Source organism: Grampus griseus (genome assembly GCF_964374135.1).
Source record: "Grampus griseus genome assembly, chromosome: 10".
In the NCBI taxonomy this organism is placed as follows: Eukaryota; Metazoa; Chordata; class Mammalia; order Artiodactyla; family Delphinidae; genus Grampus; species Grampus griseus.
This window is the reverse complement of record NC_139004.1, coordinates 58,594,424-58,620,311: the sequence shown is the minus strand read 5'-3', so window position 1 is coordinate 58,620,311 and position 25,888 is coordinate 58,594,424. Positions and strand designations below refer to the sequence as shown.

The following is a 25,888-nucleotide window of genomic DNA, read 5'->3' as shown; positions in this document are numbered from 1 at the left end:
AAGTGAACATTGAGCTGCGAGACCTGTAAGGGCATTTTTGATCATCATGAAGGGGCTGTGAGTCTCTGCCAGGGCTTGGTGTGTGTATTTCTAAAGCTAAGAGTGGGACACTTGTCCCTTTCCTTACAATAATGGTGGGAGACTTGATGTATGCTGAACACTTTGAACTTGGATGAAAAATATTGATAGAAGAAGTTAAGACTATTACTGCCAACTTAAAAAAAGTTTTCTTTCTGGTCCTTGGGGGATAAAAAATATATATGATAAAAAAGTATATGAAATATAATATATTTTATATAACAGCCATACTGCCAACTTCTACAGGTAACCTTGGTTATCATTTTGGTGTATCTTCTACTCTCTTTGAGTATTATTTTAAAGAGTTGTATACCAAACATGCAGTTTTGCAGTCTGATGTGTTTTACTTCACTTTTTGTCAAAGCAAGTTTCCATGTGTGCATCTCTAAAAAGATCTTCATCGCTGTACTTTCAATGCTCAGTACCATGATTTTGATAATCATCTCCCTGCGTGTGGACTTCAGGTCATTTCCACTTCGGGGCTGTTTTCAGTGGCATGGGGCCAGCTTCTGATCATCCATGGAAATGGAAATGGGGATCTGAGTGCCTGGTGAAGTGGCACAAGCACAGATTCCTTCAGCCTCTTCGTCAAAAATCTTACTGCAGCCATGCTTGAGGGCCCAGAGTGTGGGTGTAGGAGGAGTTTCCTCTTGTCTCTCTTCACTCTACTATGAGCATGTCATCACGCAGGCCGTGGAGAGAAGGGGGTTCCAGGAGAGCCCACACGTAGGTCAGTTCTCCTTGGAAGAACCAAGACCTCAAGTCCCTGGAGGTTAAGACTCAGAGGGGAATCTCTAGGTGAAGGGGCTAAGGCCAGAGAAGCGGTGTGACCTTCTCAAGGTCACTCAGAGCCGGGCTAGAGCCCAGGTCTCCTAGTTCTTCACTCCTCCACCCCAACCCTACAGGTTCCATCAGACACTGTGGCTTCTTCATATTCTTGAGGCCTTTGGTGCAGCTTGGAGTGGTGGAGCAAAGGCACAGGGTTTGAAATCAGAACGAGGTTTGTGCCAGACGAGCTACCGTGCAGCTTTGAGTAAGCACTCTAGTGCTCTGAAGCCCAGGCCCCTCGTGTGTAAAATGGGCTTATACTAAGGGGTTGCTCTGAGGAGCAAAAGGAATCTTGGAGGTGAAACCACTTGGTACCCCAAAGGTGGTATAAGAATGGGGGTTTGACAAAGAACCGACAAAAATAAGTTTTCTTTTTGTCGGGACCTAAAACAAACAGTAAGGAAGTCATCGATGTATTTCATTCAGTACCTGACTAGGGGGTGCTTCTGGGACTCTAAGTGTGGACCAAGTGTAGACAGATTCTAACCTAAAGAAGTTTTCTTGCTCCTTTAGATCTCTCTTCTCACCAGGCAGGAAATACCCAGCCCGTAGGAGATGTTTGCCCTCTGTGTGCCCTGGGCCTCCTTGCTGAATGCTGGCTGGGTGAGAAGGCAGCCCCACTCAGCCGCAGCCCCTGAGGTCTAATGATGGGGTGCCCTGGGAAATCACCCTGCCGAAGGTCTGGGTGAAGCCCTCAGGTTCTCGGGCTCAGCCGGAGAAGAGAAGAGGTTAACCCAGTTTTGGAATCAGAACTGGGAATCGGGACTTCCAGCCCTTGGAGCCTGCAGGGAATTTGATACCCTCTCTTGTGGGCACCTCCCTCATGGAGCAGCTCCTAATACATACACAAGCCAGGTTCTGTAGGGCTGGCTGGGGGGGAGCAGAGGGGTTTAAGTAATCTACTGATCCCAACCTGACCAAGCAGGAGTTGGTCCAAAAACAGGGGGTTAGAAGGGGTAGGAGGGGGGTGCGGGAACTGCCTTGGGGCTCCAGAACTGCTTATGAGAGGGAGCCAGAAGGTGCTTTAAGGTAGCAGCCGGTGAACTCAGAGGTGAAGGGGGGTAGGAGTGAAAGGTGGGGAGAGGGCCTCCGCTGGTCTCCAGGCCTTGACTAGTTCTGAACCAACATGGGTCTCCTTTGGCTAGGGCCTGAGTCGTATTCCCTGTGGCTTTGGAATTTTTTTTTAATTAATTTATTTAATTTATTTATTTTTGACTGCATTGTGTCTTTGTTGCTGCACACGGGCTTTCTCTAGTTGCGGCGAGCGGGGGCTACTCTTTGTTGCGGTGCGCGGGCTTCTCATTGCGGTGGCTTCTCTTCTTGCGGAGCATGGGCCCTAGGCACATGGGCTTCAGTAGCTGTAGCACGTGGGCTCAGTAGTTGTGGCGCACGGGCTTAGTTGCTCGCGGCATGTGGGATCTTCCCAGACCAGGGCTCGAACCCGTGTCCCCTGAATTGGCAGGCAGATTCTTAACCACTGTGCCACCAGGGAAGCCCGGCTTTGGAATTCTTGAGGGAGGTTTTTGGAGTGATGGAACTGTTGTGTCCTGATTGTGGCGGTGGTTCTATGCACATGTTCAGACTTATAGAACTGTATACAAAAATTTTAGTTTTACTGAAAAAATAATAGAAGAAATAGTTAAAAAATAAGAAGAAGAAGAGGGAAAAGCAGTCTAGCAGAAGGAACGATGTGAGCAAAGCCCTAAAGGCAAAGGTGAGCTATCAAAGTTGCCTGGGAGGGAGTTGGGGGAAACCTTCTGGAAATGGGGGAGGCAGAGCCTGGAAATGGGGCACAAGTGGTGTAGCCAGGAGGGAATTTGTGTTATTATTCTGAGGACAGAGCGGGCAATGGAAGGACTTTGGAGCTTGGAGAGGTGGGACTGTGTTTGCATTTTATTTTATTTATTTTATTTTATTTTATTTTATTTTTTTGCAGTATGTGGGCCTCTCACTGTTGTGGCCTCTCCCGTTGCGGAGCACAGACTCCGGACGCGCAGGCTCAATGGCCATGGCTCACGGGCCCAGCCGCTCCGCGGCACGTGGGATCTTCCCGGACCGGGGCACGAACCCGCGTCCCCTGCATCGGCAGGCGGACTCTCAACCACTGCGCCACCAGGGAAGCCCGTGTGTTTGCATTTTAGAGAGCAGTTTCCAAGGGAGGGGAGACTCCGGGGTGTGGGATGGAGGGGGAGCGTCTGGGGAACGATTATGATCCCAGTGGACCAGAGGGAGGAATGGCCCTGTGGCTGGCCAGAGGGAGCAGGGGTGGGAGATATTTGGGCAGGAGAACCTCCAACCCTTGGCAACCTGAGGGCAAGTCAAGAGCAACTTCTGTTTCTTGCTCAGGCATCTGGGTGCAGAGGTTTCTGTGCCTTTCTCCTCTCTCCTCATCTCTATTTTATTTATCTTATGGGGTCCTTTAACTAGTCACATTTAGAAGTAACCATGATATAGAAGGTACTTATTTAAAAATGATACTAACCATTTCAGCTGTATAAAATGGATCACTATGGTATATTCTTAAGAGCCACGGTGAAGTGTCTGACATTTCTCCCTTCATCCTCTGGATTGGTTTTGCCATTATAATCATAAAAATAGGCTAGAGGTAGTGGCAATGGTAAGTGAGTACGGTGTTATTTATGCCGCTCCAGCCACCTTGCCTGCAGCCCCTGAGGCCCTCTGCCAGGCAGCGCAGCCACAGAGGTCCCCTTCCTCCTGGCCTCCAGGCCCTGCTGGAGGGTGGGCAGGGCTGCGGCTGCTCCATCTCTCCCGGCCAGCTTCCCTGCCTGCCATGGGCTTGGGCTTGGGTTTCTGCTAAGTGGCCGCAGGAAGGGCTATGTCATATGCTGTTTACTTGCGGCCAGTTTTTGTTTGGCTTTCAAGGGTATTTGCTTGCAGTGAGCAAACAGCTTCTTCCAGAACCATCTGGAGACTTCAGATCCTTCCATCTTGGCTTGGGCAGCATGGTTGTGGTTCCACGTTCAGAAGCCAAGTCGGGTAGGGGTTTTTACAAAAATGCCCTCAGCCAAAGAGCTGGTCAAAGACAGCAGAGGGGTTAGGGCTAGAAGAGAGAAAGGGAGAGAAAAAAGAGAAGAGTAACAGCTGGAGGTGTATAGATGTGAGACGAGTAGACTGAGGCTCAGAGACAGAAAGGACGGCCCGGGGGAGCCCTTTCACCCCTCGGCAGGCGTGTGGAGCCCACAGGTGCCCTTCGAAGTCTGAGCATGCCAGTCGGGGGACACAGGATCGGGGCTGCGCTGGGCACAGTGCTCCGGGCTGGATTTCAGCAGCGCGCTGCCCTCTGGCAGAGCAGTGATGCTCTCTGCTGGCCTGGCTGCCTAGGGCTGACGGCCACTGCCTCTCTGCGCTTCCTGTGTCCCCGTGTCTGCCCTGTGCTCCTGCCCGGGAGCTTTATCAGCAGAACAGACTTGGTCGTCCAGCGGCTGGCCTTGCCTCTGTCCAGACTGGTTTCGCACCCATGCTATGAGTTGCCTTCCAGTGCACTAGGTACCGGGGAATTCTCAAGACATTCTGTCTCTTATATCTCAGTCTCCACGTTTCCTGAAAGGAGTTTATCCATGAAAGTCCAATCCTCCATTCCAAGTTTCCTTCATATACACACACAGGCAACTTACACCTCCCTCAGTAATTTCTACAGCCTAAGTAATTAGCGCAGCAGTGTTGTGTATGGTCATGTTCTCATCTGGACTGTAAACTAAAGGCAGAGGCCGTGCCTTTCTTCTTCATTCTGGCCATGATTTAAAACTTGGCTTTAGTACTTTTAAATGCTTGGGGTCTTATTTGAGGTGGGAAGGGAAGACCCACATACAGTTAAACTTGTAACCTTAGAAGGTCATAATTTCAGAAAGTACAGGATCCGTAACCCCCTTCATCCTTTTCTCCAAAGGAAATGAAGGAACTCCAGCCCCAGTGATAATGTGATAACTGGTTTCCAGCCAGGTGGATGGAAGAGGCGGGGGGAGTAACGGACTCACGCTGTGCCCAGGCTGGGATGAGGGCTTTGAGTTGTGCTGCCTGGGATGCCTGGGCCCAGTGGAGGTGGAGGCTGCAGCCAGTTTGAGGCTGGGATGGCCAGTGAATAGGCCATTTGGATGCCCATCCCTGTGCTGGGAGGAGAGTGGGGGCAGGGCACACGGGCCTCTTTCTCCAGGACAAAGTGGCTCTGTTGTCTGTTCACACAGAAGCTCAGTGTGTACCTGTTGGGGGACCTGGTTCCCGGCTGGGGAACTGGCCACCGGCAGCGGTGGCCTCCTGGACAGTACTCCCTCCCGGCCTCCCCTCACACCCAGCCACTGTCTGCAGGCCCCAGTCCGAGTCAGCTCCTACAGTTCTGTCTCCCCCTCCTCCCCCCTGCTCTCCCCACTTCTCCTGATGCCCTAGAGATCCTGTTGCAAATACAAAGATGGTATTGTATTCCTTCCTTTCAGAACATTCTCTCTTGAAACTCTAGTTTAAATCTCCTCATTTCCCTTTGGGAAGTGCGTAGGGAGGGCTGGGCAATGCCACCCTGTTCAGCCACTTCTCTGGGTGTCAGGAAAGCCTCCTGGTCCTTGTTCACATTCACCCATCTCCTGGGCAGTGGCCCAGGGTGACTGGGCTTAAACTGTAATTGTCACAGTACCTTACTTGGTATGGTTTTAAAGCATGAAGGATTCAGAGGTGAGATGTAATCAGAATTGAATTCAAACCCTGCTTATCACCTGGGGCAAGTCAGTGAACCTTTAACCTCTCGGCCTCTGTTTCCTCTAAGATAACACTGCCTCCTTGTGGGGTTGTGTGTTCTACCTGTAATGAGCATAAAGCACCTCATACAGTAGTCATCAGCACATAGTAAGTGCTCAATTAATGGGAGCTGTGGTTACCTTGTCCCTAGACAACAGATAGAAGATGCAGCAAGGCCTGGGCCACTAGGACTGTTAGTAGGATCCTTCAGTGCATCAGGGGAGCAGGAGTTGGGGGGTATCCTTGGACCCTAGCTCCCATGTAGAAGAGATTCTGGAGTGGGGGAATTAGGGAAATATGTGCTATAAAGGGCCTGCCTTTATATAAGCCATATGGATCTATGCCTATAACGGTGAACTAGAGAAAGGCAGAATCAGATGGTACCAGGTCAAGGGTACCAGTTCAAGGATTCTTGACCGGGATCCATGCCTAGAATTCAGAGGAGCCCTAAACTTGGATGAAGAAAAGTTCCATCTTTATTTTCTCTGATCTCTAACAGAAATTCAGCATTTCTTTAATAATGAATGTAGGCACTGACCACAGTAGCCTTAGCAAGACCTGTGACTTTGTCACCAAGAGGAATCAGAGAGTTTACAACGTGAGAGTAGAACCAGATCCTTTGAAATATAGTCTTTACTCCTCACTACTTTGAAAGTGCATTGGTTATTAGATGTGCTGACAGATCTCATTATTTAATGGGTTAATAAAGAAGCACATGCATTATTATATCACAAATTTGTTTTTTGGAATATTTTGATGACTGTGTTTCAGTATAATTGATTGCCTTTGTAACCCTATGCCTTTTATTTATACATTAAAAAAAAAAAAAAAAAAGCATCCTGAGAAAGAGCCATGTCTTTACCAGGCGGCTGAAGTAGCCTTTGGTACTAAAAAGATTCAGAAGTCCTGCTTCTGTGCAGATGTTTGTCTGGGTGACCTGATCTTGGAATATGCCAAGAGTCCCCTTTGTCTAAAAATGTCTTTCCTCACCTTCTACTCCGGGATCATTAAAAAATAATCTTCAACAAACTTCTAGTGAGTGCTGGCCTCTGTGCTGGCTGAGGGAAGATCATTCCACCTTAGAGCTAATAACAACAAATACTTGTGTTGGGCTTTGTAGCTTTCTTATCCATTATCTCATTGAGTCTTTAATCCTTCAAGTGTTAAGGCTGTTATCATTAGATCCATTTTAGAGAGCAATAAATAAAGTAACTTAGAGATCAATGATGCTGTAATTGCTGAGTCATGCAGTTCGTAAGTATGAAGGACTTTAAGGTGGGCCCTACAACCAGAAATCTGAGTCTCTTTCCACTTGATCAACCTGAAAATTCTCACACTTAGATGCAGCTGTTTTCTTTTGGTAGCATCTATGGAAATTTTCTGTTGAAAGTAAATATTCTTGGAAATTAGTTTCTTGTGTAGAGCATTACCCTGAGGGTCTGGGTCCCAGGAGTGTCTTGTTTAGACATAGGGGAGGGAAGGGCAGTGGCTGGAGTAGGAGCCCTGGGAGTGGGCGAGATCTGGATTCATGGAGAGGACAGAGGACAGCCTTGAGGGGCATGAGGGCAGGAGACACAGGCAGTGGGGTGTGTTGGAGTTTGACTCTCCTTGTGTGTTTTGCTTGGGGAGCCTCTAACACTTATGCCAGACATCAAAGCAGCATCACCATGACGGGGCTGAGAGAGTCCCAGTCTCTGGAAGCCTCTGAGGAGACTGCCTGGACTGGGCCGAGAGGGCATGCAATGGGCAAGCAGAGCATTTTCTTTGTATCACGAAAACAGAGACCTGCTCCCCTTCTCTGGCTCTGAGAGGGTCACTGTGACACCAGGGGGTACTTCCTGTCATCTCTTGTCGCTGGCTATGGCTTTCTCCCTAGTTAGATAGTGAACCGCTGGAAGGCAGCAGCTTTCCCCAGAGCTCCCAATGTGGCACAGACGTAGAACTCAACAGGTATCTTCACTGGATGGTAGCCTCCACATCTTATATTTAAATCTCTCCAGAGTCCAGCCTAGTACGACTTTCTGAGATAATGGAAATGTTCTCCTCTGCGCTGTCCACCATGGTGGCCACTACTCCCAGGCGACTGTTGAGTACTTGAAATGTGGTTAGAACAACCAGGAATGGAAATTTTTAATTTTAATTAATTTAATGTAAATAGTTACACGTGGCTCATGGCTCTCATATTGGACAGTGCAGCTCTGGACCGAGAAGTATAAACTGAAGTGCTTATGGAGCCTGGGCTGCTGGCATAAGTGAAAGAAGTGGGCTGGGTATAATGAAGAAAAAAGCAATCTATGTTTTGTTTTCTCAAATTGTCTTGAGCTGTGGTCAGAGAAGTGTTTATCTCCTATGAAAAACAATAAAGCAAGTGAGATTCCAAAGGCAACTGTCCTTCCTTCTCTTGGGAGACAGACAATAGGGAGTGGTGGAGCCTGTGGTGAATGGCAGAAGAGCATATCATTGAGAGAGGGAGCCATACTTGACTCCGGCCATATGAGAAAGTGGGCCCAAGTTGTGGCTAGAACTTCCCCCTTTTCAGAGGAAGCCGGAAATCTGGATTTTTGTGGGAAATATCCTGGTTTTTCAACTTTGGCTCGAATTTATTCAAAACATTTCAAGCCAAACAAAACACATCTGCAGGCCAGACTTGGCCCACGGATCCCAGTTTACAAACCCTCCTCTAGGCCTTATTCTGGAGAAGTCCATATGACCTGCTGTGACTGGGATGGATTTAAGGCAAAGAGTGAGGTGGATTTTCCCCTTAGTGTCCCTCATTGGCTCAGCCGCGTGTTGTCACGGGTTTGGTTGGAATTGGGGGGAAGTGTGTATGTAGGAAACAGACCTGCTCCCCCCACCCACCAACTCTTCTCTGGGGCTGTGTCCTGGCCTCTGAGCAGCCAGAGAGTAGAAATCTCTGGAAGGCTGGCACAGAATGGCCCAGAGAGAAACTTTAGTTTTTCAGCCTCAATCCCCACTCCCAGGCCTGAGACCAAAATGTATGGCTGTTAATACCAAGGCAGCCAGAGAAAATTTCCAACAAATGGCAGGGTCTCAAATATTCCATCAGGCCTGTGGTGTTCCCACACTAGTGCTCTTGTGAGCTGGAACAAAATGGTAATTCAGTTATGGGTATGGAGAGGGCTCTTGGGGCAGCCAGCGGGGCTGGAAAAGCCCCAGCATATAATCAGCATAGAGATTGGAGCAGAGCAACCAGTTGGCAGGGAGGGGGAGAGAAAGGACATGTCGTTTAGCCCCCTCCCATCTCGGGAGTTGGGGGTTCGCAGGCCCACGTGATGGGCATGTGTTGTGAGCGCAGGTGCCAGGAACCCTGCCATGGAGGTAACCCCATGGGTCCTGCTAGAAAATTATGATCAGTTATGAGTAAACATAACTATATTTCAGGTTCTGTTTTGCATGTTTTACCTACAACAGCTCATATAACTTTCACAGTACTTGGTGGAGTGATCTTATTTTTATGAGTGACAAGTCACATTTTTTTCCCCACCAGAATGTCACCATCATAAGGGGAGTGACTTTTGTCTGTTTTGTTCATGATGTTTCACTTCTGCCTGGAGCAGTGCTTGGCTCAGGAATATCTGCTCAATGAGCTAGTGAATGGTCCACCCTATGAGGGGGGTGCCATTCTTATCGCCACGGTACAGGTGAGGAAATGGAGGCCCAAGTTCACACAGCCAGGATGCAGTGGAGCTGGAATCAACATTCAGGCAGCCTGCCTCTGAACCTATGTGTCATTAAGGGGCTGGTGGTGGTAGGTGAGCCTGGGGAGCTGCTGCATCCCTCTGGGACCAGAGATGAAGTTGCCAAACAGCTTGGGGACTGGGGGAAGGTCGTGGTGAGCAGATTTGCCCTGGGGGTTGGTCCTGAGGTCAGGGACTGAGTGGGGCCCCCGGGGACATTTGGATGTGGGTGTTCAGTCCCTTGCTCAGCCTATACCCCCTTGCTCAGTGGGCTGTGGGCCGTCCTCACTAAGCCTGAGGGCAGGGGGCTCCCTGGAGAGTGTGCACAACCCCCAAGGGGCTGTTTGTCTTTCTGATGACAAGTAGGTCACTCTGTCCTGGAGCAGAGACCTGGCAGCTGTGCCCCTGCGGTGGGAAGACATCTTAAAGACTGTGTGGCCCATCCCTGCAGCAGCCAGGGTAGGGACTATATTAGTTTCCCCTTGATGCTGTCATAAATTACCATAGACTTCGTGGGCTAAAACAACACAAATTTGTTCTCTTACAGTTCTGGTCAGAAGTCCGAAATCAGTTTCACTGGGCTGAGGTTAAGGTGTTAGCAGGGATGCTTCCTTCTAGAGGCTCTAGGGTAGAATCCTTTTCCTTGTCTTTTCCAGCTTCTAGTAGCCACCTGTATTCCTTGGCTTGTGGCCCCATCTTCTATCTTCAAATGGAACCACTCCAATCTCTGCTTCCATCATCATACTGCCTTTACCTCTTCTGTAGTCAAGTCTTCTTTCGCCTCCCTCTTATAAAGACACTTGTCATTACATTTAGGGCTCACCCAAGTAATCCAGGATAATTTCCCCGTCTCAAGATCCTTAATTTAATCACATCGGCAAAGTCCCTCTTTGCACATAAAGTAACTTTCACGCGTCCCAGGCATTAGGTCCTGGATGTCTTTGGGAGCCCTTATTCAGTTTACCATAGGAGTCATCCAGCCTCTGCTTTGAGGATCATGAGTTACTCCCCCCTCATCAGCTGGCCCTGCGAGGTCAGGCTTGGGCTGTGCTCTCCTAGGGGTCCTGTGGGACCAATGTGACTTCAAATTCCCAAATCAGTAGTAATTAGGTATTTAACAAATAACTTCCAGAGTTAGGTTTACAGCTCTTCAATCGAGTTCTTTTTTGAGTCTGTGGAAACACAGGGAGCTGCAGAATCTCGGAAGTAGAAGGAACTTAGAGAGCGTATAAACCAGGGGTCTCAAACTGGTGGCCCCTGGGCCAAATTAACCAGATTCTCCAGGCTTGGTACTTGATGCTAAGGAGAGGTGAAGGAATCTGGGAAATTGTCTTTCAAGACAACAGCCTCATCTACAAGTCTGTGTATTTCCACATAATTCTGTTTTGCATGTCAGAAGTTAGAAGGTCTAACTCCTTGTACCTTTTTGTAACATTCTTCTATATCATTCCCAGATAGATGGATAAGATGCACCTCAGGGTCTCAGGAATGCAAACAGGAATTAATACTTTATAAACACTATCCTTCTTACACTTGTTTTAGAGTGCTACTCCCAAGAGATGAACTGTATAATCATCTAACAAGTGGCTGAGGTTATGGACAATTTCATTTTCGATGTATTTGGGGATAGAATGGGGGCATAGAGGACACTGAAGACTAATTTCTCCTCCTTGCTAGTTTTGCCTTTTAGAGTCTTGCCCTGGACACACCTCCCTAACTATATTTTACATTTTCTTGCAGATGGGGAAAAATCTCATTCTTTTGTCATACACTGATGAGGTACCCAGCGGATGCCTGTCCCAGGAGGGAGATGGAGTTCAGCCACATTTTCCTGCCTAGGAGAGCTCTCTCCTTGGTTCCTCTTCCCTTTTTCCACCTCTGCCCCTCCCCCGGTGTGTCCACCGGACACACATCCCAGATGCTCCAGTGTTGGGAACACCCAGCACCAGATCTTCACCTTGGCAGAACTCTGTCTGACCAGGGCTCTGGCATGTTTGCTTGTTTATTCATGAATACAAAGCTGCAGATGGGGGAAACATCGACTGACTTTATCCCTTTCAAAGAGGAGAGCTGAGATTCAAGGTGGGGCGGGGGCGACAGCTCCTGACTTCCAGAAACACCTGATTTTGCCAGGAGCTTCAGTGAGAAATTAGGGAAACAACGTAGGTAAAGGTGAAGGTGGGCCCCTTGTCATCAGAGAGCTGGCATTGGGGGGTGTCTGGGGCAACATTACTTTTAAAAATTTACATGACCAGTGAGAGGGCAGTCAAGCTTGCTTTGGAGAAAGAATTTCTGCAGGTTAGAGAGGCTTCCTGCCAACTGGATCCTAGGCTCACTTCTTCCTCTTATCCTGCAGGCTGCTGCCCCTCTCCTCAGGCACCCTTTTTCCCACCTGAGGTTGTGTTTCCTCAAGGCCCCCAGCTACCCTTGAGGCAGCTCCCTGACCTTTTCCAAGGTCACACACCCCCCCGTCTCCTTTTTGGATTCTTCTTATTACCAGAAACTGCACAACATGGAAACTCTGCTGATTAGAAATCTGGTGTTAATTATTGCTAGTCTTCTTCCAAATGTGAATGGAGCTAAGTGGGTCTGCGTTCAGACCTTCCTCCCCCAGAATCTCTTGGTAGATGATCCAAGTGTTTCTCAAGACACATGGTCTCAGAGGCTGAGTGTGCTACTGGAATTTCCCAACTCTGTGGTTTTATTTGTTTGAGACAAAAGACTCAGCCTCTGTTCTAAGGTTGGAGGAAAAATAGATGTGTATAAATTTCTTTCTTTCTTAAGGGATTTTCAAGGGTAGTTTTGATTTAGACTTCAGTTTTGCCTAATTTGCTCTATTAGAATCTAACTCTCCCGTCAGCTGGAACCCCATCGCACTGCAAATATTATGCTTGCCTTTGTGTTTGTGTTGACAGCTGCATTGGTCCAAGTGATCTGGTGCTGAGGAGTAAACCATTAGGAAACATCGTATGTCTGAAACTGCTCTTATTTTACCCTCACAGTGGGATTGATAGTTTGGCTGAGTATAAAATTCTAAGGCAGAATATAAAACTCTAAGCCAGAAATCATTTTCTATCAGATTTTGAAGGATTTGCTCAGTTGCGCTCTAGCCTTCCATGTCGCAGTAATGAGGCCATACCCTTTCTTATTCTTGATTACTTTGTATAAAACCTGTTTCAGTTGTTTTCTTTCTCTCTGGAAACTTGTAGGGTATTTCCCCCAGTGTTCTGAAATTTCACAATGATGATGTGTCTTGGTTTGTCTTCACCTGGGTTTCCAGTAGCTGAGCCTGAGGCAGAAAGTTTGTGCGCTATTGTTTTGTTGGAGAGTGAGTGCAAGCTCAAGGAACACACAGGGACGCAGGGAGAGATGTTAAGAGGATCCGTTTTTAAGCTGGCTGCCGCTAAGTGTAATGGACTGCAGGATCTTACGGCCCTACCGAGATGCTGCACAAATTGAATTCAGGACCACTTGAATTTATCCACTGGGTTCATTCTCCCAGTGATCAAAGGTTTGCTCCACTCGACCTGAATTTCGCTGTGCTTCCAGGTTGTGTAGTCATGGGTACCACCCACCTGCTAGTCATGGGGGCCAGGGGAGGGGCAGGTGAGAGGCATAGCAACTGTGGTTAGGCTGTCAGGATGTGCCTAGTGGTGGCTTAAAGAGCCTCAAGTAGCCACTGCTGTGGAAGCTTTGGCGTTGGATGGCTGCAGCAACAAACTGACTCCATGACTATGGGGACAAGCCAGGCCATCGCTAGGGCTGACCCATCAACATGCAAATGTGTGAATGTGTGTGTGTGGTGGTGGGATGCAAATAATTGTGTTCACTACTACTTGGGTCTTCTTTTCAGCCATTTTCTTGGCTACTTGGGGTGGGGGGGCCCTGCAATATTTCAATGTTCAGTGTGTAAATGCTTTCTTAAAGCTTCTCTTCTCTACTCTAGGGCAGTATAGTTCCCTGCCCTCAGTTGTGCCGGATGCTCCCCAGTATACAGATTCCCTGGCTTTCTCTCTCCAGGTCCTTGGCCAGGTGCAGGGGTGCGTTATCTGGCCAAGCAGCATGCTAGCTTCTTCTTAAGTAGACTTGCAAGCAGCCCTCTTGTTTTTGACTCACCTTCACCCCCTCCTCTGGAGGTACTTGGTGGCACCTCTGGACATGTTGGGGTGGCTTCTGCAGGGTAAATCGTGGTGAGTCTTACCCTTCCGCCTTCCTGTTTAGAATCCAGCCCTCATGGTCTGCTAAGTCTATTGCCATTCACTCACCTATTTTCTAGCGTCCTGAATTTTGCTTCCATTGCCTCCTGCCCAGTTCTCTTTATCCTTGTGGGTTTGTCCCTTAAAAATAAGAGCCCTTTACTGTCATTTTTATGAGCTTTCAGGAGGGCAGAGAGGAATGGCATGTATTTCATCCACCAGTTTTAGATGAACACCAGCATTGCTTTTTCTAAATTGAATTGTTTGGCTCCAGTCGAGCCCTCACCTAGGTAACCCAATATCAGACAGAAAGCCTAGCTTAATTCACCTCTAGAAGCCTTGGCTTTTGAAAACAAAGGCTTTTTATTCTCTCTTGGGGCAGGATGAGGCCAGCTTTCCAGGTTTGCTTGTTGCAGAAGGGTGGCAGGGAGGGAAACAACTCTTGTTCTTTGAGGCTTCTGTAATAGCAGGGACAGAATTCTAGTTAATACACTGATGGAGTCAGCCAGACCCAGGTTTGAATCCCACCTCTGCCACTTAGCTATGAGGCTGTGAGGACGAGACGCGAGCTCCCTGTGCCTCAGTTTCCTCAATGCCTGATGTGAACAGTGATGCCTTCCCTAGAGGGAGGTTGCAGGCAGTAAATGAGCTGTTGTGAGTCAAGTACCTGGCATGGAGCCTGGCACAGGAGGTGCTCCACAATGCTGGCTACAGCCGATGTCATGGAGTTTCCTGGAGGGAGGACCTCCGTGCCTCCAAGACGGTTCCATCTGTGCCCCTAGACATGGCTGCCCAGTTCCTCCCTAGTCCTTTTGAGCCCCAGGCCTCCTGCTGGAAGGAGTTCTATGCCCCATGGTTGTCAGGAAATGCCCCATGAGCCCTCCCACAGGAGGGTCCCTTTATTTCCCCTTCAGCCCACAGACTGCCCATCTGATAAACTTGCTCAGATTCCAAGGGTAGCTTTGTTTTAACCCTCCCAAGGGCTAATCTTCAAGGCATTTCATGGCTGAGCCCTGCTCTCCTGCTGGCAAGCTTCTCTCCAAGAGTATTTAACCCTCTCTGGGGCTCCACAGCCGATGTCCAGAAGTTTGGGGCACTGGGCTGGCCAAGCTGGAGTCAGTGGCTGCTCTTTTGGTCACTTGAGCAAATGGTGGCTCTGAGGATATATCTTAGCATCAGTTCCTGAGACTTCCCAATGCGCCTTCCTCTCAACCATGACTTACCAGTCCTCAGAGCGCTGTGACTTAACCGTTACCAGCTGTTCACAGTTGGAGAGAGTGAGGCACAGGATAGTAACCTAAAGAAGGTACTGGAGTCGCAAAGCTCTGCAGGGATTTAATAATCCTGGGATTAAATAATAGTGCTGAGTAATCACGATAAAAATACATGCAGTGCCCTGTTCTTAGCACTTTATTAAAATTAATTGAATCCTCCCCACAATTCTTTGAGGTCGGTACCATTATCATACCCATTTTCCAGGTGAGAAAACTGATGTTATATGACACGCTCAGTAGTGGTGGAGCTGGGGTTTGGACCCAGAGAGTCTAGCTCATGTGTGTCCTCCAGGGTGTCCTTTAGGATTCTGCCTTTCTGAAGTGGATGTTTGGTAAGTATTTACTGAAGGATAATGAAGCCCATCATCTCCCGTGTCTCGGCTGGTATCAGGTTCCCAGCTCGTGTAATGAAGAGAGACGTAGGAATTTCTCAGGTCTTCTAAAGCCTTTTGCTGGCACTGGCTCCCCCATGTCAGCTGGGAGCATCAGAAGTACTTCTGAGAGAAAAACAAATACTGTATGCTAACACATATATATGGAATCTAAAAACAAAAATGGTTCTGATGAACCTAGGGACAGGACAGGAATAAAGATGCAGATGTAGAGAATGGACTTTAGGACACGGGGAGGGGGAAGGGTAAGCTGGGACGAAGTGAGAGAGTGGCATGGACATACATACACTACCAAATGTAAAATTGCTAGTGGGAAGCAGCTGCATAGCACAGGGAGATCAGCTCTGGGCTTTGTGACCACCTAGAGGGGTGGGATAGGGAGGGTGGGAGGGAGACACAAGAGGGAGGGGATATGGGGATATATGTATATGTATAAATGATTCACTTTGTTATACAGCAGCAACTAACACAACATTGTAAAGCAATTATACTCCAATAAAGATGTTAAAAAAAAAAAAGAAAATGCTTCTGGATGAGCACCCAAGGGCCTTAGCTAATCCTTCCCACGTGTGTTCCCAAATCCCCAGGCCTGGCTCCTGTGTGCAGGAAAGCACTTGGTCTCTGGAGGCTGAAGACCTGAGTTGGAATCCCAGCTCTTCTATTTAGTTGGTGTGCCAGCTTGCGCAAATGGCTAGGTCTCTCTGAGCCTCAATTCCTTCATCTGTAAAATGGGCATGGTGAGAATTCCTTCTTCCCTTCCAGGGTTGTTGTGAGAATGTCTGGAAACAACATCCTTCTAGCCATATAGTGAAAAACACTAAACAAATGTGAGATGTTATCTGACTGTGGTGGAGTCCTTGGGGAGTGGCACCCAGCTCTGCTCCCTGGCTTTCCATACTCTGCCATCTGCACCCCTTCAACTTTAGGAAGATAGATGCCCTGGATGTAGGCAAGGCCAGTTTTGTGGGGGGCTTTGGGGTGGCCAAAACAGGTTTGGGGCAAATGATTGTATCATTCACATTTTTACGATGAGACAGTGAGTTGCTTAAGGGCGGAGCCAAACCTTCCTCATGCTCATGTCCCTGTTTCCTGATCCAGTGCCTGCCCTATTGGGGTACACAGTATAAAAGGGTAAGATTGTGATGTAGCAGAATTTGGGGAGCAACACTTTTCCTTGCCTCAGCCCTACACTGTCCCTTTGGAGGAAGTTGCCTGCCTCCTGCCCTAGGTACCTTGAATCCCCACACTTGTGCCGTGAGGGTCTCAGAAGTGTCTGACATCACATGGCTCTCCCAGTGTCCTCCACTTCATGGTGCTCTAGTCACGTGTTGGTTTCCAGGCAGTTGTAGATAACAGCTCAATTGCCACTGACAGAAATCACTACAGTGAACGATGGAGACTGAAAAGGCAAACCCATGCTCAGGTGTTACCCAGCCAGAGCCTCCCTCCTGACGGGCGGTGTCCTCCAGTAGAGCTCTAATGCTTGCAAGGGCCACTTCCTAGGCTTTCTTTTTTTAAGTTTTTATAAATTTATTTATTTATTTTTGGCTGCATTGGGTCTTCATTGCTGCTCACAGGCTTTCTCTAGTTGCAGCAAGTGGGGGCTACTCTTCATTGCAGTGCGGGAGCTTCTCATTGCAGTGGGTTCTCATGCAGAGCACGGACTCTAGGTGTGCGGGCTTCAGTAGTTGTGGCACATGGGCTCAATAGTTGTGGTTCGCGGGCTCTAGAGCGCAGGCTCAGTAGTTGTGGCACATGGGCTTTGTTGCTCCGCGGCATGTGGGATCTTCCCGGACCAGGGCTCAAACCCGTGTCCCCTGCATTGGCAGGCGGATTCTTTTTTTGTTTTTTGGGGTTCGTGGGCCTCTCACTGTTGTGGCCTCTCCCGTTGCGGAGCACAGGCTCCGGACGCGCAGGCTCAGCGGCCATGGCTCACGGGCCTAGCCGCTCCACGGCAGGTGGGATCTTCCCAGACCAGGGCACAAACCTGTGTCCCCTGCATCGGCAGGAGGACTCTCAACCACTGCACCACCAGGGAAGCCCTGGCAGGCGGATTCTTAACCACTGCACCACCGGGGAAGTCCCCTAGGCTTTCTTAAATCCCCAAATCTGAAAACACCTTACAGCCCCTTATGTCCTAAATAAAATGCAGCCAAGTGGGTGGAAAGAGTTGAAATTTCAATTTCTGTTAAAGTTCTTGAAAAATAAGTTTTATTTTGGCTGAACCCTTTGCTGAAACAATTTCTTGAATTGCTTTTCGTATTTTCATGAGGGTGTGGCGAATTCATTTGGCTCATAGATGTCTGCTATCTTGAAATGTAACATTCTTCTCTTTATTGTTTTTAGAGCTTGTATTTTCTGGGGCTCTCCCCACTGTTTCTTTTATTTCCCCGGAATGAGAACCATCACTTTCTGAGACCTCATTTGGTCTTCCTTTCTATCTCTAGCACTAGCTATTGCCATTGTTCAACCAGGAAGTTTCCATCACATCACAAGGTTACTATGTGCCTGAAGTTATGCTGTGGAAGCTAAGCGGCAGAACCTGGGCAGAGAGCCATGGACTCATTTGCTTGGGATGAATGAGATTCAGATCTGAGCCTTAGGAGAGCTTCAATTTATCCCCCATCATGAACCTTTAGACCCCGTCTCTGCCATAAATCCCCCAAGGCCGAATACCTGTAGTGCCTTTATGTGTTCAAAATGCTTTATTTCAGGTGTGCCAAGGAGAGCATTTACTTGGGCAGATTAAGGAAAGATGAAGAGGTAATGAAAAGAGATTTTCATTTTTTTAAAAAAATTGAGGTATAGTTGCTTACACTGTTGTGTTAGTTTCAGGTGTACAGCAAAGTGATTCAGTTTTATATATATATATATATATGTGTATCTGTATATACTTTTTCAGATTCTTTTCTGTTATAGGTTATTACAAGATATTGAATATAGTTTCTCATTGTTTATCTATTTTAAATGTAGTAGTGTTATCTGTTAATCCCAAACTCCTAATTTATTCCTCCTCCCACCCCTTCCCCCTTTGGTAACTGTAAGTTTGTTTTCTATGTCTATGAGTCTATTTCTGTTTTGTAAATAAGTTCATTTGTATAATTTCTTTAGATTCCACATATAAGTGATATCATATGATATTTGTCTTTCTCTGTCTGACTTACTTCGCTTAGTATGATCATCTCTAGGTCCATCTGTGTTGCTGCAAATGGCATTATTTCATTCTTTTCTATGGCTGAGTAGTATTCCACTGTATATAAGTACCTTCTTTATCCATTCCTCTGTCAATGGACATTTAGGTTGCTTCCATGTCTTGACTATTGTAAATAGTGCTGCAATGAACATTGGGGTGCATGTATCTTTCTGAGTTACACTTTTCTGCGGATATATGCCCAGGAGTGGGATTGCAGGATCATATGGTAGCTTTGTGTTTAGTCTTTTAAGGAACCTCCATATTGTTCTCCATAGTGGCTGTACCAATTTACATTCCCACCAACAGTGTAAGAGGGTTTCCTTTTCACCACACCCTCTCTAGCATCGTTTGTAGACTTTTTGATGATGGCCATTCTGATAGGTGTGAGTTTTGATCTGCATTTTTCTAATACTGATTAGTGATGTTGAGCATCTTTTCATGTGCTTTTTAGCCATCTGTATGTCTTCTTTGGAGAAATGTCTGTATATGTCAGATATGTTCAGTTTCCTGGCTACAGTCTTGAGAGTGCTTGAGCTGGAAGGAACTTGGGCACCATCTTCTTTTGGACGGAGCAGGAGACATAGAACCTGCGTGGTTTTGAGTCAAGCCCTAGGTTTAATTTGAGGGTAACAGATTATTAGAAACCCGCTTCTAATGTTACCTCTCAAGTATGCCCAGAGTTGAGTGGGTCAAATGGTGGCATTTTCTCACTGATAATTCTTCTATGTAATAAAGTAGAGCATGAAACACAATAAATTATTTTCATTTTTAAAGAAGAATAAATGTAGCCTGAAAACGTTTTATTTTCCCTCAACTTGTCCCAGTGCAAAAAGGCTGTCACCTACCATTGATCTCACTCAAGCTTCACTTTACAGATGAACTGACCAATCCCAAAGAGCTAAACCTTTGAGAGCAGGGCCCACCCCTGAGACCCAGTGCAGTCCTCTGGAATCAGGGCTGGAGCAGGGGCTGTGGGTAGCAGTCCCTTTCTAGAGTGACCCAGTTATTAGGTCACTGGCTCTGGAGCCAGATGGCCTGGGTTCATGTCATGACGCTGTCCTCTGTGAAGTTTGGGTCGCCTCATTTCTCTATGCTTTGTATTCCTTACCTGTAAAATGGGTTAGTAATCCTCATATCTACCTTGTAAGACTGGCATACAGATTAAATGAATTAATAGAAGTAAAGTTCTTCAAATAGTCTCGGGCTCATAGTGAACACTGAATAAATGTTAATTATCATTCCTTTGGGTTTCCCCTGCCTAGAGATTGGCTGGACCAGAAATTACAGGGGCAAAATTTCCTTTCTTGTCTTGAAGTTGCTGATGTGGAAGGAAAATCACAGCTCTCCAATGGAGCTGAGCAAGGGGCCTGGCTGGGTGGTGGCCTAGGAGACAGGCAGCCTGGGGTTCTGCCCACAGTAGCACGAACAATTCTGGCCTCCCAGGACCCAGAGATCTGACTGAGAGAGGGACGCCTTGTGCCTGGAGGGTCCGACTGGCTGTGCCTGTCGCCTTTGCCCCCAGAGTCTTGGGCCAGCCCAGCTCCCCCTGCCTAGGGCCTGATTCTGGGTTCATCCAAGAGAAGCAGACTTTGAGCAGGTCTAGCCTGCAGTGTTACTCACAGGACCAACATGTGGTTTTAATCCAGCCCTCTGAAAATATGCTTACGTATTCCCTCTCACCCGAGCCATGGTTTTGTTATGAAAATTATTTAACTGGTCTTTAAAAAATGGAACAGAAATTCCAAATTGCAAAATCTCTGCCAGTCTCACCCAGAGTCTGAGTAGTGATAAATCAGTGATCAGCCAGTGGGGGCTGCTAAGTAGAGGGCAGAGGTCGGGGGATGGAACAGAAGGGGCTGTCACACCTTAGTGATGACTCCAGAACTAGAGCCAAACTTGATTCTTATTACGCACACACATGCACACACACACACACACACACACACACACACACACACACACACCCATGTGGCTTTCCTCTGCCCCTTCTCCCACCCAGGAAACTCCCACCAAGAAACACTGTACAAGTGCTTTGTGATTCTGTCTGTTGTGATGCGGAGAGGAACATGCGATCTCTGTATTCTCCCCACCTTCCCTGCCCTGCATGTTACCCCACCTGCCAAGGCAGTTCAGTGGAGCACCAGGTTTTCGTTGTCTTTTTTTGATATCTGGGAGTTGAGAAAAGATGGCTTTGCCTCTGTCCCTGCCAGCTCGTTCCTGTGCAGCAGCTGGTGAAGTCATATTTGATGAGCCTGGGATGTCAGAGTTTACAGCAGGGCATTCTGGGAGGTAGTCTGGGAAAGGGAGAGCTGGTGCCCCAAAGTGAGGCCAAGTCCTGACTAATTTTCCCAAAGAAGAAGAGCTTTCCTTTTCCTGTGGCCCTTTAGAAATAAGAAAAAGTCTCCTGCTGGTGGTTACAGTACTAACTGTAATCGAGCCCTTTTCTCTAAATGTTCTAGTTTCTCAAACTGTGTCTGTACAAAGGCCACCAGTGTATGTTGGAATTTTTCCAAAAAGTTCTTCTCAAAAGACCGCTCTGGTTTTCATTTGACAGAAGGCATCCTCCATGCCATCTGCCCATCTCATGGGGGAAACTGGTTCACGGGATGTGTCCGTGACCAGGTTGCACCATCATCGTCGTCAGAGTCTGTCATGCATCTGTAGTGACACCACTATGCCCTTATTAGTCAAGGGAAGGGCACTACATTACTAAACTGCCTTCCTGTTTTCTGACAAAGGGCACACATTGAGCCCAAAAGAAATCACCAAAGGATCTGTATTAGTTAGGGTTTGCTGTGATCATGCTGCATAGCAAACAGCCCCACAATCACAATGGTTTACAACAATATACACCCTGATCTTGGTTCCAGGGCTGTGGGTATGCTGGGCCCAGTAGTGGGTGGCTGGGTTAGGTCCAGGCTGGGGACTGGGTTCAGGTCTGCTCCAGGTGCCTTGCCTGGGACATGCTCCTGTCATGTTGGAAGACAAGTTTGCAAGGTGGCAAACACCACACAAGCACAGTTAAAGCCTCCAGTAGGACGTGGCCTGTGTTTTGTCCACTTATATTCCATTGGCAAAAGCAAGTCACACGACCGACGTCAAAGACAGTGGGTGAGGAAGTGTATTCCATCTTCAGTGAAGCCATGGCAGGGTGAGGAGGAAGGAATAGTGAACAAATGATTCCATCAGTGGGGACTTCCCTGGCGGTCCAGTGGTTAAGACTTCTCCTTCCAATGCAAGGGGTGCAGGTTCGAACCCTGGTCAGGGAGCTAAGATCCCACATGCCTCGTGACCAAAACAAAACCCAGAAGCAGTATTGTAACAAATTCAATAGAGACTTTAAAGAAATGGTCCACATGATTCCAAAAGTGACACTGTCTTTCACTTCATGTTTAAGAGCTGCCTGCACCCTGTATGGAGGGAGGCGATGATGGGGAGTTTGGTGGCGGCTCCTGTGTCCAGCCCAGCACAGCCCACAGCTTCTCAGTGGACCGGGCTCTTTACTACTCTCCTGGGTCCCCTTCCTACAGTTATTAGGGAAGCCAAAATCTCAGTCTTTTCCTTTTAGGCCTTGTGCATACGTCCTTCCTGGTTCCCACCCTTTCTCTCCTCAACTTCCCATATACTTTTTAAAAAATTTTTAATTTATTTATTTTTGGCTGCATTGGATCTTGTTGCTGCGCACGGGCTTTCTCTAGTTGCAGCGAGTGGGGGCTACTCTTTGTTGCGGTGCGCGGGCTTCTCATTGCAGTGGCTTCTCTTGTTGCGGAGCATGGGTTCTAAGTGTGCAGGCTTCAGTACTTGTGGCATGTGGGCTCAGTAGTTGTGGCTCAAGGGCTCTAGAGCGCAGGCTCAGTAGTTGTGGCACGTGGGCTTAGTTGCTCCGCGGCATGTGGGATCTTCCCGGACCAGGGCTTGAACCCATGTCCCCTGCACTGGCAGGCAGATTCTTAACCACTGCGCCACCAGGGAAGCCCTCCCATATACTTTTAAGCCAAGTGATTCCTTCCTGTTCCATCCTGGATTATCTTTGGATGGAGCCTCTGCAGGGCAAGACCCTTCTCACTGCCCAGGTGGCCTCCTCCTAATTTATGCTTGTGGTTTTATGATGAAAGAGTTTCTCTTTCTGGCTCTGCCTTGAGCTGTACTCCCAAATGTCCCCATTGCAATATGCCAAAACCCAGGAAGGGGTGGTGGTGGAAAATTTTCAGATCCCAGAAAAACAGAGGGGGTTCGGAAAGTGGGGACAGAAACCCTGATCCCACCATGTAAATGTACCAAACTATGTAGTGGGTCCTTTCTATATTTTGACTCATTTTTTTCTCATGTCAGTCTCTGGAGGGAGGAATTATCTCATTCTCGCCCATTTTATAACTGAGGAAATGGGGCAGAGTGGTTGTGTATCTCACCCATTGTAACTCAACCCAGAAGGGCACAAGCTAATCTAGAACTCAAATGTGTCTTCCCCAAAGTTTTTCTGGCTACTCTCTTTTTTCACCCCGCTTCCTCTGCAGCTGTGAGTGGATGTGACTACTGGCCCAGTGGGCATCTTTTCTGAGAAGTTAAGGGGGGAGTCTTGGTGAAAGGGTGGGAGGTGAGATTTGAGGAGGGAGGAGAAACAGAGCAAACTGTAGAACCAGACACCATTCTCCTTTCCCTACTGCCACCAGCGTCGCAAGAGACCGTGCGTGTGTTTTGGATGGGAGAATTGGGGGCGGGTTCCACTGGCCAGTGTGTAGCAGTGGGGTCAGTTGGGCTCCACCAGCAAACTTTCTAGTACATCATGCATCATTCCCTTTACTACTTTCTCTAAAGTGCTCTTTATTATTCAGCTGAATATTTCTCTTCAGAGGATGTTTTTACAGTTCAATCAAAGCAGCTTTTCTTTTCCCAAAAGCTTTGCTTGTGTGGCCCTACAGGGACATCTGCTCATGGCCGTTTCGAACCTTTTTCTCTGCGCAACTGCACAATTGCCAACTTTCCCCAGGTTGTCTGAAGCCAAGTGAGGCCTAGAGAAGGATCAAAACAGTCTGTCTTCTTGAAACATTTTTAAAAGATGATTTATTTTTCCCTAGTGGTATCCAGAACTTTGAGAGTCCAGATTGTGAATCCAACTTGAAAACATAGTTTTCTTTTTATTGTAGAAGGCAAAAACAAAACCAAACAGATTCTTTGTCCATGGCCATTTCTACTTTTAGTTTTAATTAAAAATACTGGTATTCTTGCCAGCTGTGTGACTCTGGGCAAATTAGCACTCTGGACCTTTCAGTTTTCTCATCTGTAAAATAGGAAATTGAATAATTCCCATTTCCCTACGTTGTTGTGAGGATTAAAGGAGGTAATAACTCATATACAATTGAAAAGTTAACATCAATAATGGGGTCTGCAGTTGGTTGAATCTGGGGATGTGGAACCCATGATTATGGAGGACCAACTGTGTTATCTGGGTTTTTCACAGTGCTTATCTATGCATGTATTACACGTATGTGTGTGTGTGAAATAGTAATAAAGATCATATTAAAATATATCTAATAAAGACAAAAATTTAGACTCTCACCTCAAAAGGATCATCAGCTAAAGGTGTCTTAGGGGGAGACAAAGATCATCTGTTTTATAGAAAAGAGGCTCAGTCCCACTGGGCATATCCTGTGGCATCATATAGGATACTTCTCAGAGTGGTCCCTTTGAAGGACGGAGGCTGGGCATTTACCCACTGACTTTTGTCACCTATGTGTTGAGGGTTGTCCCCAAAGGTGTTAATTTCCTCTGTGCCTCCCTGAGAGTGGGCAAGAAAGCAGGGAATGGTTCCGGGGCTTGAGGTGGGAAGCTGGCAGTGTACGGAGGGATTGTCCACTGTAGGGACAGCTGGAATCAGTCGGGGGCCCAGGGGAACATAACAGAGGGTACAAAAAGCATACTCTATAGAGAGGGGGCCCCTGGAACCCCAAACAGAAATTGGAGGAGCCCTTCTGAGGATTTATCTGAAGGAAAAGAAATCTTGAAGAGATATCTGCACTCCCATGTTCATTGCAGCATTATGCCCAATAGCCAAGACATGGAAATAACCTACATGTCCTTCAATGGATGAATGGATACAGAAAATGCATACATGTATACAATGCAGTATTACTCAGCCATAAAAAAGAAGAAAATCTGCCATTTGCAACAACATGGATAAACCTGGAGGACATTATACTAACTGAAATAATCCAGACAGAGAAAGACAAATACTGTATAGTATCACTTGTATGTAGAATCTAAAAAAAACAACAAAAAACTTTCAGCTATAAAACGAATAAGATCTGAGGATCTAATGTACAGCATGGTGACTAGCTAGTATTGTATACTTGAAATTTGCAAAGAGAGTATATCTTAAACATTCTCACTACACACACAAAAAGTTCTATGTGAGGTGATGAATGAGTTAACTAACTTGATTGTGGTAATCATTTCACAATCTATACATAAATCATCATGTTTAATAATTTAAATATACACAATTTTATTTGTCAATTATACCGCAGTAAAGCTGGGGAAAAAATGAAAAAAAAAAAAAAGGGAAGGAAAGGAAAGAATTCTTAGGGCTCCTAGGCAGGGTAAAAAGCCAGTCTAATCTTAGATTTCTCCACAGCATCATTTGATGTTAGAAAACTGTGGAGCAGAACCTACAAGCTATTCCAAGAAAGAAACTGTGAGCAGTATTTTATATCTTGCCAAACTTTCTTTCAGGTATGAATGCTATAGAAAAATAGTTTTGAACATGCAAGAACCCAGAGACTATTATACCCATGAGTACTTCTTGAGAAAATTATGGAGTTTTAACTTCAGTCAACCAAGAAATAATGGAAAACTAGGGCAAAAGGGGACAGGCGTATGCAAAGAATATGTTTAACTGAAGAACTAAGACCGAACAAATGTGAGTATTGGAGTAATAGAGTAGAAGGGACATGTTTTATATCCTAACAATATAGAAATGACACAAATAGAAAACTTTGGAAGGTGAATGAGGGAAAAGTGGGAGAAAGAACAAACATGCTGTTTGTGAATAATAGCTGGGGACCAAAGAATATCATTTAAAGTTGACAAAATACAGTAGAAACGTAAGCATTTTAAATTGTACAATGGCAAACATTAAGAAAGATAATACTAGTGATTAAAATTGAATAGCAAAAGAATGGTAGGGAATGGGGGGAAAGGAAATAATCGTATGATTATTCTTACTCGGGTTTAAGAGCTACTGTTTAAAGAACTAGACATTTAAGGGCATATAATCATAAAGGTAATCATTAGGACCCAGATCAAAATTTCCTAAATGTTATAAGAAATGTACACCCCAAAGCCAAAGTAAACATAACTGCAAACATAGTGGAAGGCTTCAAAAATTATAAATACAAAAAATATACCATAAGATATTATGACAGAACAAAGACTAAACGTGTATGGAATCTCAAGTGATGGAAATGGGCTAAATCCACCCAGTGAAAGA

At 46.7% G+C, this 25,888-nt stretch overlaps 1 protein-coding gene across 3 annotated transcripts in view; it reads left to right on the top strand.

Annotated features, from left to right (window-relative positions):
- GASK1A (golgi associated kinase 1A) overlaps positions 1 to 25,888 on the top strand; it is a 59,808-nt gene that overhangs the window by 13,107 nt on the left and 20,813 nt on the right. Inside the window, exon 1 of one of the 3 annotated variants that reach the window (XM_082662940.1) lies at positions 24,971 to 25,318. The exons of the other annotated variants lie outside the window; for them this stretch is intronic. The gene's annotated coding sequence lies outside the window, so the exon portion shown is untranslated. Of the gene's footprint in view, positions 1 to 24,970; positions 25,319 to 25,888 lie in introns of those variants that run through there. 3 annotated transcript variants of the gene reach the window in all.